A 14,664-nucleotide genomic window follows, 5' to 3' on the forward strand; every position below is an offset into this window, starting at 1 on the left:
TTTTGACATTTTTTTATAAGAAATTCATGGCGTAGCCGAAATACTGTTATAAAAACGAGGATGTTTTTGTTGATTGACGTTAGCAGGCGCTACCCAGGGGCGACTTTGTGACGTGAGAAATTATTTAAAAAAAGAGATTCATGGCGTAGCCGAAATATTGTGATAAAAACGAGGATGTTTTTGTTGTTTGACGTTAGCAGGCGCTACCCAGGGGCGACTTCATGACGTGATGAAATTATTAATTTAAATATTTTTTTTCATCTTACATAGCGTAGCCGAGATAAGAAATTGCGTGGTGTTTCGAAATTTAACCGTGTAGGTAGCCGCCTAGTTTAAATATTATTTTTGTATTTGTATAACTCCTGTTTTATAATGTTTATGTATTTATCGCTATAAGAATTAAACTAAAGATAGTTTTTACTTTTAATCGCTATCCGTTTTTTAAATTATGTTTGTAACACATTAAATAATATTTATTTGTCAAGTATTCAATATTATTTTTGCATTTTAATTAATATTGTTAATATAAAGCGTATTTTTATTTATTCGAATTAACTAGACTGTTTTTATTACAAAAAAAAATGCATATTTCTCTATGTATTTTTCTGTTATAAACAATCTATTAAAATAATACACATCAAATTTCCATTGTCTGTTGATTTGATTTGCAATCTTCTTTTTTTTCGATGGTTAAAACTCTAGGAAATTCAAAGACAATAAAAATTTTACTGTCATATATTGGCGAGCTCACACGCTATACATAGCCCCATAAGAACGTCGGACCATAAGACGCACCCCAACTTTTGGTTGAATTTTCAGAGTAAAAAAGTACGTCTTATGGTCCGAAAAATACGTTAACCTAAGACTTCAAGCATAGTTGGCGCACGCGTCAACCACTACACTACGTAGCGGACTTATCGCCAGCTGAGATTATTAATCTAGGAGAAAGCACTCTTCCGGGTTTTTTTTTATTTTTCACACACTTAACTGTATTCTCCATGAATAATCCGCTCGTGCACAGAAAAATATATTTAGCAGATGCGGGTAAGCGTATGATGATGGTAAATATTTCACTTGAAGCAAGTGGGGGTAGTTGGCAGAGCTCGAAAAAAATACATCAATCAAATATATTTTATTAAAACATCTACGCAGTGGATTTGATTACACCGGTAATTGTTTTTCTAAAAATAAATTTAATTTATCAGCCATAATTTAAAACCCACTCGATAAGTTTCGTCACAACGCGACGCCTTTATCCTTCACTTTAATGTTACCTATTTAATAAGTAGGTAGGTATTAATTTGAATACAAGTACCTACTTATCTTTGATCACGTTAGAATTTCGATTGATTAACGTAATTTACGCCTACTTGAAGCTTTTGAATGTATTTTCCACTCGTTGCCTCGTTCGGCATTGCAATTTAGCAGTTCAATGGATACGGCCTTAGTGTAAGCCGTATCTCGACACTTTATCAGAATTCGTCCTTATTTTGTTCAACTGACAATAATAATCAATTATTAGTGTAATGCAACAATAGCCGCGTTTATCATAAATAAACATTATTCCGAGTTCTTCCCATTGGCATATTTCAGACGGATCGTACCAATCCCAAGGCACTGTAAAATTACTTAAATTGGATTAATGTTAAATTTTACTCGAGTGTCAGGTAAACGCTAACCAGTACTCCACGGGGGCGACTAATCTCCACTCAATTCCATCTGCAGGATTTTTAACTGAGAGTAGCCACTAAATATAAATGTTTCTTTTCTTTTTTCTATACTAATAACAGATTCAAAACCCGTTGATAAATATTACAACAAAGATACAAAACCTATTGTAAAAAAAAAAGTATTATTAGTATTAGAATGCTTGTAGCCAATGACAGGTCATACATTTTAATTACTTTTACAAATGTTTTTTCTTCATTGTTGATATTATTTCCATTTGTAAATACTAACTTCAAACTTTTAAATAACGTTTTTACTTTAATTTTAATTTTTAAACAACTTCCATTTATGTTTTTTTTTTCCTTCTCTTTTTTGTACTTTCATTGATAACCTAACATATAATTATTATATGATATGGAAACTTCACTGGTCCATTAGAGTTAAGTCTGACTGTGTAAAATATAAAACTATGTAACGGTACTGTATGTTTCCTGAATAAAAGAAAATAAAAATAAATAAAAAATAATCCCTTTAATGCCAAGACTTCCATTTACCTTCCGTCTTTATTAAAATATATCTAGTGTTGAATCTAATTTTTACTTCAAAAATTTGAAAATACCCACGTATAAAAATAATACATAAGGACTTACCTTCTTGTACGGAAATACCTAGTACACATAAGAAAATACCCGTCCATAATATGTTTAATAAAACCCCGTGATTTGACCGTAAATAAAGCTATATTTCACTGTTATAGGTTTTTGTAAATAAAATTGCAAATCAGTTTAGAATATTTATTGCATTTTTGTATTACCTACAATTAATTTTGTATTACTAAAAATTATAAATACCGTGCGATTATTTACATAAATTTTCGCTAACTGTTTATACAGTGACCTTTTTAGTTTACCATTTATATAAATACTCGTATATTATCAACATCCCTTGAGGTGATTTTCACAAAAACGGCGCTATATAAATTATCCAAATATAAATAAAATCTGTTTTTTTTATTAATAATCACATGCCAAATAAGCGTAGTAGGATATTAGCTGCATAACTGTTCTTATTTTTGGCATTCGTCCAAACTTTGTTTTAGTGCAGTCATCTAGAACTCGTGAAAATCGTGTTATTTACACTGTAAAAAAAGACACCGCGACAAAAAACAATACTTAAAACATGGTAACAATTTTCAAGTGAGGTTCCTAGAGTTGCCCTGCCAAGAAATTGTCGTGGGTGCGTATTTTGTAAACTATGACGTTTTCCTACTATAAATATATATTTTGTATGTTTACAATCTACGCAATAAAATTAATTTCCATTTTTTATATGAATATCTTATATTTTCTTGTGTTTTCATGTGTCAGAGCAAATGAAATAATAATATTTCGTTTTTAAAATAGAATTCGTATGAGGACAGCCGCTACTTTTAAAATCAATTTATGTATCCAATATTCTTAGGTCTAATGTCCCTGTGCTATAAAACCAGTTTTTTTAAACTTTGCGTTTGCCTTAATGAATTATTTTTTTAAACTTTTTGTGCATACATTTTTTTACATTGGCGGGCTTATTGCCAAATGTTAATTTCTACCAACCAACCAATAAAATAAATGGTTTTATTTGATTTACGTTTGAAAACGGATGCGAGAAAAAATAAAATAGATGCAAAAATATAACTAGCAATTGTGTAAATAAATTAATTTATATCGCAATTTGTTTAATGAGAAAGGGGAATAAAGAGATAAAATGAGGACAGATTAAGGACGAAAAATGAGATGTTTATTCAGGCGTAATTTAAACAGAGATACCGTAGGAACATGTTTGATAGTGGATGGGAGATGATTCCACAATCGAGCCGCATAAACACTATGAGTTCTAGAAGAAGGAATTGTGAGTGAGAATTAAGAGGGTTCTTTTTTGTGGGTCAAAGTGTTATAAACCCAACGTGCAAAAAATAAATTGAAATATTGAAATTATTTAAATTTTATTACTTAGTGGCAAAGCATAATCTGGTTCCCGACAGCGGGTATATTAAATTTTCTAATGTCACGGCGCAAACGGATTAATAAGGAAATGGAGTGAAATGGACTGACCTTTTGGAAGATTTTCTTATTCCTCTGGAAAGCTGCAGCGAAACTCCACACTGTTGGTATCTTCGTTTTCTTTTACACATTCAATTTATTTTATTTTATTATTAATTATATTTAGCAATTCGTTTTGTGCCGAAACCGATCGGCGATTAACAAGTACTTCTATCGAGTCCAAAGCCGATACTGACATTTACTAGGTGACAAAAAATAACTATTAAATTGTTTTTCGAAACTTCATATAGGTGCGAAAGGGACAGGATTCAATTTGGCGAGAGGAAAGGAGCTAGGTGTAGGAATTAATTTACGCTGTGACACATTATCTAAACGGCCTATCTACCTAGTCAATTTATATCTAAATCGTGTCACAAAACGAAAACTGACATGGAATTTTATCCTTATTAAAAAAAAACATCTGTTTATTCCTTAAGGGCTGTTCACATGTGAACAATACACTATATTGTCTTGTCCCAGCTCCGTGAACAGCCTCGACCGCGCGGGATAGAATGCTGGGACAATGCGAAAATTCGACCGCAGTTCACATGTGAGCGCTGCGAAAATGAACACACGACGGGGTTTATTACGAGCGAGTTCACGATAAATAATATTTATTTTATACCAAGATGTATTGGAATTGTTGAATAACGAACTAAATAATAAAAAGTATTTTATTCTGCCTCCATTTTCGGCAGAAAAAATGTGCGGGAGCTACTCGTTCACGTCGAGCAAATCGCAATTGTCACAAGGTCCTGCCCGTGCGTGTTCAGATGGGGACAATGCGGCGCCGGCGCGCGCGGTGGTGGGGGTAATAATTGTTCCGCGAAGATAGCCTGCCCGTCTATCTCGGTAGCGATGTCTCGGGACAATTACAATAGGATAATGGTAGAGTCCTGGGAGAAAACAATATTGTATTGTCCACGTTTAAACGGCTTTTTACACACAGCGTATTGGTTGCATGGACTCTGAATTCTTATCAACTGGGAAATAGTCGATATACAAATCTAATTCATCTCGCTTTAGTTTAGGCTGCTTATTGCTTAAAATAGGTTCACTCCATTTAAATACGTGTATATCTTCTTATTACACTCCTCTACCTTTAAACAGTTTAGAGAAGGTAATATAGAAGTCTAGACATCTACAGGGCTTATGACCTGTCATTGGCTGGTTTATGTGACCACTTAACACACTATGTAACATTCACCATTCTGCCCATATATATTTTTTTAAAGTTTTATTTATTTTAACAAATAAATAACATATATAATTGTATTTTTGCTCCCGCAAAGTCAAGGCTTGTCTGCGGGTTACATTACATTTTTCTATTTTTTTTTATTTATAAAAGGTAAGTACAAAGTTTAATAATAAATTAAGAATATAATATATGTGCACACTTAAGTTTCACTTGCTGTTTTTAATAAGGTTTTGACTATTTTTTAAATGTATTAAGGTTTTTTTCCTCACTATTTTCAACGGGTATTAAATTAAACAGTTTTGGTACTACACTCCCCATTGTTCTATCTCAATAGTATTTCTTCGATCGTGGCACCGTCAGCTGCTGTGCCGATACTTGTCGGGTCACGATCTGGTGAGTTACTTTGGATTTAAAACTGCAATCGAGAAAATGATATCTCGCTATCTTATACTGACACTGTTTGTTAATCGACAGAACGTTAACATAATCAAATAATATCATATGATTGTCTTTTTGCCTCAATCTTTATTTTTACATGTACGATAGTTTTTAAAATTTGTACTTGTAGGTTCAAGACTCTTTCAGTATAAGATTTAAAACCTAGTCCCCATATTCTTAATCTATATTGAATTATTGGGTCAACTAGCCCCAAGTAAACTAGTCTCAGCACTGGGTATGGCAGGTATGGTTTTAAGTGGTACATGTTAAGCAGGCAGACTCTTAGCTTATTGCAAACTGTTTTTACCTGTTCTTCCCAATTGAAAGTGGAATTTATAATAATACGTAAATATTTATATTTTGATACAGGATCTATTTTTGTGCATTTACAGTCTTGTAGATTTTTATGCAAACATTCGTGAGTGTGTGCATATATTAATATATCTTCTCTTGGTCTACTATATGGGTACGTAATGTGTAACGCTTTCGTTTTTTCGTATTTATTGTACATCTATATTCCTTCAATTCTTTTATTTGTTTATGTTTGTGAAGTTAAAAAGCTGAAACCTTTATTTATGCGGGTGAGGGGTAAGAATTATCCAATAGAATTATTTCACCTACATACTCAAGTGGCTACTTAAACCAGCCAATGACAAGTCATAAGCCCTCTAGATGGCTAGACTTCTATATTGCCTTTCCTAAAATGTTCTTCGTCTCTGTTGCAATATGTTAATATTAATAGCTCCCGGGGAGTTGAATCCAGTCCCGAAAATTTGGACAAACTCAAAATATTATGTTCTAATAAATACAAACCTCTATACCGCTGCATATCGTCGACTGGTACTCGTTTGGCTAAATACAAATCCTAGCTGTATTTTTAGATAACTCCGAGGCGATGTATTAATAGTGAGCATTGGGAATGGAAAGATGGGGCGGTACTTAGTAGACAAGATGGGATGTTCGTGCACAAACAATGGCCAGATGGGCCATTAATTTAATGAACGCATCTTTCGGCCGGCCCTAGATTAGATGAATGGACGCTCTTAGGTTTGAAGGAACACCAACATGTGTACCACTACACCCACGCGATGGCTATTAATGTATTGCTCATCGAAACTCTCGTCTCTTCTGGTTTTAATTCCCGGCTTGCCGAGCTGTTTTGTCAAGCATCAACAAACATCTGAATATAAATAGATAATAAATATTCACTTAAATTACTTCAAATTAAAATGAATAATGCACGATAACGAAATATTGAATTAAAAGAGCTAATGACTTAATTAATTAACCATTGAATAATAACGGAACATTATTTTAAAATAGTAATAAAAAGAAAACAAAATAAGAATTTGAGATAAATAAGTCACCCAGATACCAAAATAATATTAAAATCCCTAAATTCCTCACAAGTCATGTACAAAATATTTTTGTCTTCATAGGTGTCAAAAATTACAATAATTTCCCCAATGAACTAAAAACTATTAAAACTTATATATCAATAAAAAAAATCATCATCATCGTCATTCCCTTTCCGCACCTAATGGTGCATAAGGCACTGGGTTGGTACATCAATCGTAGCATATATCGATCAATTTTGTTACATGAAGGTAAGGTGATCAGTCTTACGCTTCAGGTACCAGCCCAGGGACAATGAAATACCCTAGTGTGATAACACCCTTAATAAATATTTCATATCAACCGTGTCGGGAATCGAACCCGAGACCTCTCGCTTAGTAGACAAACGCGCTGACTATTACACCACGAGGCCGACGATAAATAAATTCAAAGTAAGTTAAAGAATAAAATAAAGATTTTTTTTGAAAAAGTATAAAAACTGCATTAAATTTTAATTAGTATAAATGTATTACTGTTTTTATTTTTATATCCTATAAGTTTTTATTTTTTTCTCATGTTCTCGTATATTTAAAATTGATCTAATAAGTAAATAACTATAACAGCGTTAGTCACTCTCCAGGCACAAGAGCTAGTCCCTTTTTTGGAAAGTTACAGTTACAACATTTACTAAATGTATAAAAGTAGATTTGTATAGAATAAAAAAACATGTACCAAATATGAAATATACACTATACATGAATTTCATATATGTATAATATACATAACCAATTTACCTATATACATTGTATATTGTTAAATTTTCAATTGACACTCTTGTTCTATGTTAAATTATAGTTTTATTGTCGAAGATTGAATAGTTTACTTGAAATCCCTTATTGTAAATCCAGACTCCAGCTCCAAAACTGTTCAATGCATTTCATAGGGACAATATGATAGAGATTAATTATTTGAATTTGTTTCGATTAAAGCCTATTTTATCCATAATTTCAACAAATGGCTTCTTTTTTTAATGACTAGATAATAATAATGTATTTACATTATTATTTTCTCATTGTTATCGTCAAAAAAACTTGTGTTCAAATATAAGCACTTATATTTTGAAATGTTTATATCTATCGTATTCTTCCAGTAGCCTTTATTGAAATTTAAAATAAAATTTAAACCCACACACAGGCCATGCCTTTGTGGGATTTTTTTGTGCTTATGTAATAGGGAAAAATAAAAAAAATGTATTTTCGGTATACAAGCGTAATTTTAAAATATGACAGCTTAATAGTAATGATTATAGAAATAAAAGACGAGTGGTGCTTTAATCACTCATCTTCTATTTCTATAATAAATTTCAATGAACTTCCATCAAGAATTTTCACTTACAAACTTAAATGTTTTAAAAGTAATGAAATACCAGACAACAAAAACACTACCAAATTTAAAATCAACATTTTAAAAGCACATGGTAAATAAACTAACTGAACGAGACATGACTTTACTTTATAATATGTTTATTTAACCCTAACTGGTTTTAAAAATTATCACTAAATAAATGAAAAACATTATGTATCCATCCTTTGAAATATGTATCTATTTGCTATAAATTGTGTTATTGTAATATTAACTACATGTTGTTATTGTGCGACTTTTTTACCCAATTAAATTTAATCAAATACGATTGAAATAAAGATATTAAATTATATGGAATCTTAAATCCTTGATAGATACAAATCTCCGAAGACTAGAACCTTCTCGCTTCACCCTTTTCAAATCTGGTCTCCGCGTATCTCAACATTCACTCTGGATTTACGATTCCCCGTGCACATATTTATGCAGTTGGATACATCTGACTGCCGGCGATTGGCGGCGAACAAAAAACTGGATTCCTCTTTAGGCTCATGCACTCCGGGAATATCGCGGTCAGTGGGACGTCCGCCATTTTCTGGATTTTCAAACAGGGCTTCTTCTTTTTACAAAACAATAACAACATTGCAAATAAAAAATATTTTTATTGTGGAATCAAAATCATTTTATTATTTTTTACAAAAGTATTTTAGCACCTAACCTACCTACAAATATAGAAACATGTATTATGTATTTTAAAAATTAAATTTCTTATTGGCTGTAAAGATTTCTTCAGGTACATTTATATGTATAATAATAATATTTAGCTGATTTAAATAGCGCCATTTTTGTAAAAAATCATCTCAAGGGCGCTTTACAATTCTACTACTACCATCACGCCATTTCTCCGTAGGGGTAGGCAGAGAGAATGAACCGCCACACACGTCTATCCTGGCATATATCTCTAGCTTCTTCCACATTCATACAACTTGTCATACATGCCCTTCGGTTCTGTCTGCTTTTGATATGACCAGACTTAAGATTTTGATTCATCTGATCATGCCACGTCTTCCTTGGTTGTCCTCGTCTCACGTTACCGTTCGTTTTCGCCATATAAACTTGTTTTACCACTCTTTCCTCGTCCATTCATTCTACGTGACCAAACCATCTCAGAGAACCTTTCTTAATCTTATCAATTATACTTGACTCAGATCTACACTCGCCTGATTCCATCATTCGTAACCCTGTCATACATTGATTTCCCACACATTCGTCTAAGATATAGCATTTCAACAGCGTTCACTCGGCTTTCATCCTTCCTCTGCCAGTTCCATGTTTCACTTCCATACATAAGTGTTAGGACTAAAACTCCGTTGTGCACTGCCAGTTTAGCTTCGATTGACATATTTTTATTAGCAATTACTGTGCTTAGTGCTCCGTTCATTTTGTTGCCCGCATTCACTCTCCTGTCATAATCTTTTTCTACTCTTCCATCTTTTCTACCCTTACAATTCTTTACGTTAACTAACATTCTAATTAAGCTAAAGTTACGTATTACACGAGTATTTAAAATTGAGGGTATGACAAACTAAAGAAGTGAGATTTTAGTTGGAACCTGAGCTGACTGGGACTGTCGATGATTCGTATTAGTATTTATAATAAAACAAAATAAAGAATACCAAAATAATATTAATCTACATCTATTGAATAATCGGTAGACTATTAGACTATATCTTGTTGCACCACAAAAAGTTAAATAATTTATGCGTTTTCTTTTAAACGGGCAAAACGTGTTGTTTAATGTTACTTTTATCATGCAACTCACTTTGTCACCGACTAAAACGCCACAATGAATGAACTTTAAACTAATCCTTTTATGGTTCAACTAACCCTTAAGCATATTGCGCAATATACAGAAACATGCGCTTATTTACTGAATCAAAACTAAAGAAAAAAAAAGCGAAAAAAAACATTTGTATGGTTAATAACAGATTCTATTGTTATGTCTGTATTATTGATCATTTGCATTATTTACACATTCACGTTCTTTCTTAAAATGTCAAGTCTGATCATTTTTTACTTTTGCTTAGTGTTGTTTTATATGTATTTATTTCAACTGTATTTATTTTCAATATGTATATATTTCAACGTCTTGGATGTACATATTAAGTTCTCCAAAACAACGTCTATATTTAAGATGAAGATCCATAATTGGATTGTATCGAGGGGTAAAGACCACTGTATGAGATTGCTTCGGGAATAAATAAATAACATCGCTGCTGTCTTCATTATTATCCACATACGTATATGTGTATATCATCACTGTCATACGTATTATTATATAACTTTTCTACATTCCATTTTTCGACGTTTATAAATTTTTATTATTTATATTTTTCTATTATTATTTTGTACATGGTTTTGATTATTTTGCATATTGTTTTGATTAATTGTATATTGTTTTAGTATGTAAATATTTTTTTTTGATTTATATATAGAAGAGTCCCGACTTGATACGGAATTTTTTAACAAGTCGGGACATAAAAAACATATAATTGTGTCTATGTAAAATTGTGTATTTTGTGCATTAAAGAAGAAAAAAAAATACATACTTAGAATATGTTATTGTTTTTATAGTTATCTTTCTTCTTCATTTAAATTTATTATACTTTATATTTGTTCTATTCTGAACCGGTTCAGCGTTCAGCTGGTTTTTACTTTCATACCGCAGGCGCAGGTGTTGTTCGTCGCTATCGTTCGATAAGAGTGACACCGGAATAGGGCAGAAGGGATGACATTGATATATGGTGTGTGTTAACAGACCGGAGGAATGTCGACAAAATAGGTATAGTGATAAAGAAGGAGTAAGAACAACGCAAGTCATCGGCCGACTTTATACGTGGATCTAATAAAATATGTCCAGAAAATGGTTCTGGGCCAGTGGAATCGAAAATGGCGGTTCCTACCAATATACCGCTGATGTTTTTTCTTTTTTATTATGATGTGTGTTTTCAGCGTCTATTGTACACTAATATTCTATAAGCTTCGATTATCGACGCTGCAATGTTGTCCAAAACGGCAAAGAAACTCAAAACTGATTAGTATCTGAATGGTCGTGAAAATTGAAGAAGTCAATTCACTTAATAATATTTTTTTATTTCATTTCTAATGGACGGGTTGTGTAATACCTAACCAGCCATATAACCATTCCAAAGTATAAATAATCAGAAAAACATGATAAAGAATGTCATTACTCCTATGATAGTTAAACAGATAATAATAATAAAAATAATATAATATTTATAATAATAAAAATACTTTATAGTTTTATTCCACTTTTATTTATAATTATTTTATAAATTTTTTACCAGTGAAAAATTATATATTTTACACCAGTTCTTATTATATACATTCAAACAAAACTTATATTCTTATAATTGTTATTACCTTATACTTAAATTATTTTAATTTAAATTCTTTAATTTACATAATTATATAAAATCATGATTTACAACCCCTGCTTGCACTTGTATATAACATAGAAATTTGTTTAGTCTCCCACCAGTCTGACGATGTCGGTCACGACGAAACCCGGTCACTGGTAAAAAAAATTATAAATTAATTATAAATAAAAGTGGAATAAAACTATAAAGTATTTTTATTATTATAATTAAAATGCAGTTCCGCCAAAAAATGTCAGTAGAAAAACTAAAAATATAATATTTAGCTGATTGATTGGCCATTTTCAAAATCACCTCAAGGGCGCTTTACAATTGTATACTTAAACTTACATTATAACTAAGCGTAAGTGACATATTATATTTTCTGATTAAAAAATTGAGGGTATGATAAACTAAAGAAGTGAGATTTGAGTTGGGATCTGAACTGTCTGGGACTGTCGATGATTCGTAAGTTTGAAGACAATTGGTTCCAGGCAGAGGGGCCGGCAACGGCGTAATCACGATCTCCGAATCTAGTGTTTGGGGAGCGCCGGATTTCGACAAGTTTTCCTCTGCCTGAATCAAATGCTGACCTAAGAGTAGATTTTCAGATACAAACAATATGAAACAAATAAAATATTTAAGAGAAAACCGAAGAGAATTTAAAGATAATCGAACTAAAAAGAACGAAACAAAAAGCCAAAAAAAAATAGTTTAATATGTAACCAAATGAAGAAGAATGGCAGTTAAGCGTCCTGCTCCAGTTCTGCCACAACCTCGATTTCCAGCAATGTTCCACCATTGAGTAACGTCAGCCCTACTGGAAATTGGATACAAAAAATGTTTTCTTGCGCGCGGTAAAAATTAGAGCATTCAATTGTACGTCAAAGTTTCTTGAAAATCTACGAAAAAAAAAGTTATAATAAAAACAAACTACTTTGAATGACGTCACCGGTTCGTATAAATCAACTAATGATAAGAGAGCTGTGAAAGATATCCGGTTTGCTTACCGTAAACGGGATAATCGGCAGACCTGACAAATAATAAGCGGAAGAGAACTTGAAAAAATATAATTTCGGACTGTTGGCTTATGTATAAGTCACTGCAGAACTCTGCTCCGAAATATCTAAGGGAACTATGCATTCCAGATGAACTAGCTGACAGGCGTCTCACGCTTAGATCAGCTACGTCTACGGCGAGAGGAAAAGTTATTATACCTCTACGCAAACAGTGCACTAAATTTAGTGAACGCGCATTTGCGGTCGTAGGCCCTATGGCATGGAATGCTCTCCCAGTAGAGGTGTGAAAGTAAAGTGATGTTTCGGAAAAAACTTAAAACCCACTTGTTCTCTAAATCATTTGAATAAAACAGGTAGCATGTGACAACAAAATAAATTGTTTTAATTAAATTACAAATTGAAAAGCTTCAATTAAATTTATTTAACAATAGAATCACTATGTAAAGCGCCCTCGAGGTATTATATTACGAAAATGGCGCTATAAGTGTTATCTATAATAATAATACTAATAATAAAACTTTAAAAATCATTGCGCTGATATTACGATACATAAAAAAAATGGGCCAGATTAAATAGTATATTAACAAACTATAAAGTATTAAAAAAAACCTTCCTTATTGGCTGATTATGATGTTAGGGCTTTTTCCCAGCCTTTCTCAAAGATTTTGATAAAAAAAGGTTTTTGTGAATTTGGCTTGGCGCGCATTCAAATAAAAAATTTTGAAAATGGTATTTTTTAGGTTGCTAAAAAAACTATTTTTAGTTCAGCGTTATTGCACGCCGACGGACAATTTTGGTGCTAATTCCATCTCAAACGCCCTTTCGGTGTGCATTAACGTCCAAAACTTCGGTTCACTAGATCATTACCAAGTACCTATGTTGGCAAAAGACAAGGCAGACAAACATTCCGAGTCTTGGCAAACACTTTACTCGGCCTGGCCGCTGGCCGCTGGCTGTTGTGTTATGATCTCCCGCGCCCACTTTCCATTGTTGCAACGACTCGTCCTATTCCCACCGCTCTGTTGATTCACTGCACGATATCGCTATCGTTCTGACTACGCCTTTTTATATCTCATTGCAGGTGTTTATGACTAGCGTCATGATCGGATTAAGACTTCAGACGTCACTGCGTCAAAATGACAACTGTGTATTACTGATATACATTAGTCCAAAATAATATTACGTTAATTTTATCTCTCTCTTAATCACGACTGGCAACGTTGCTTTAGAAAATGCATCACCGCATGATGTCACAAAATCGTGAATTATGTTGCTTTGAATTATCAACAGTCAATTTCATCCGGTATTGCGCTGGATTTCATATAATTTCCAAAGTGCCTTTGAAAAAAAACATTATTTTTTTCTTTTTAGATGTTGTTCGGATGCTTCAACTTCTACTTTTATGATTCTATATCGTATTATAACCTCTATATAACATATACTACGAACAGATACTACGCCAGATTCCAAACTTTCAAAATTTTCCTTCTTTTAAAAAACGTGCACTATCCTTAATTCAAACTAAAGATTTGTAAATACTCACTACAAACTACAAACTTTAAAATATCTTTTTTTCACTTAAATTTTAATTTTTAAACAACATTCATTTATGTTTTTCTTTTTCCTTCTCTTTTTATACTTTCATAATTAACCTTACATATAATTGCTTTTTAATATGAAAACTTCACTGGTCCATTAGAATTAAGTCTAATTGTGTAAAATATTAAACTTTGTAACTGTACTGTATGTTTCCTGAATAAAAAAAAATAAATAAAGATATGAACTCTTTTTTTCTATGATTTATTTTGTTGACCTGAAAGACAGAGTGATGTGGGGTTTTATTCTCTCTGCCTAACTCTACAGAAAACGGCGTGATTTTTTGTTTGTAATTTTACCCGCTGACTAGCACGGCTTTGCGGCAGCAAAAACTGAATGCTAGACGAAATTATGTATATGATTTGTTTTTTTTTTTTAAAACTAATATTTATTTTTATCAAAGAAATAATTAATAACTACAGCCGACTGTTACATAATATTATGTACATGCTAGTATTATGGCCGTGTGAAATCGAACCTTAATCCTTTATTTCAACGTGCACACGTTTATTATTATTCCTATTTTGTTTTTA

General features: G+C 32.1%; 1 long non-coding RNA gene across 1 annotated transcript; it reads right to left on the minus strand.

Annotated features, from left to right (window-relative positions):
* Positions 1-611: 611 nt before the first annotated feature.
* Positions 612-14,310, minus strand: LOC148282351 (uncharacterized). Its single transcript, XR_015822112.1, has 2 exons — positions 14,278-14,310; positions 612-2,148 (listed from the first exon to the last, which is right to left on the minus strand). It is a non-coding gene; the product is annotated as an uncharacterized LOC148282351 (long non-coding RNA).
* Between the last annotated feature and the right edge of the window lie 354 nt (positions 14,311-14,664).

This window comes from Micrasema longulum, unplaced genomic scaffold, assembly GCF_059751315.1.
Source record: "Micrasema longulum isolate JH-2025_06_02 unplaced genomic scaffold, ASM5975131v1 h1tg000335l, whole genome shotgun sequence".
Taxonomy (NCBI): domain Eukaryota; kingdom Metazoa; phylum Arthropoda; class Insecta; order Trichoptera; family Brachycentridae; genus Micrasema; species Micrasema longulum.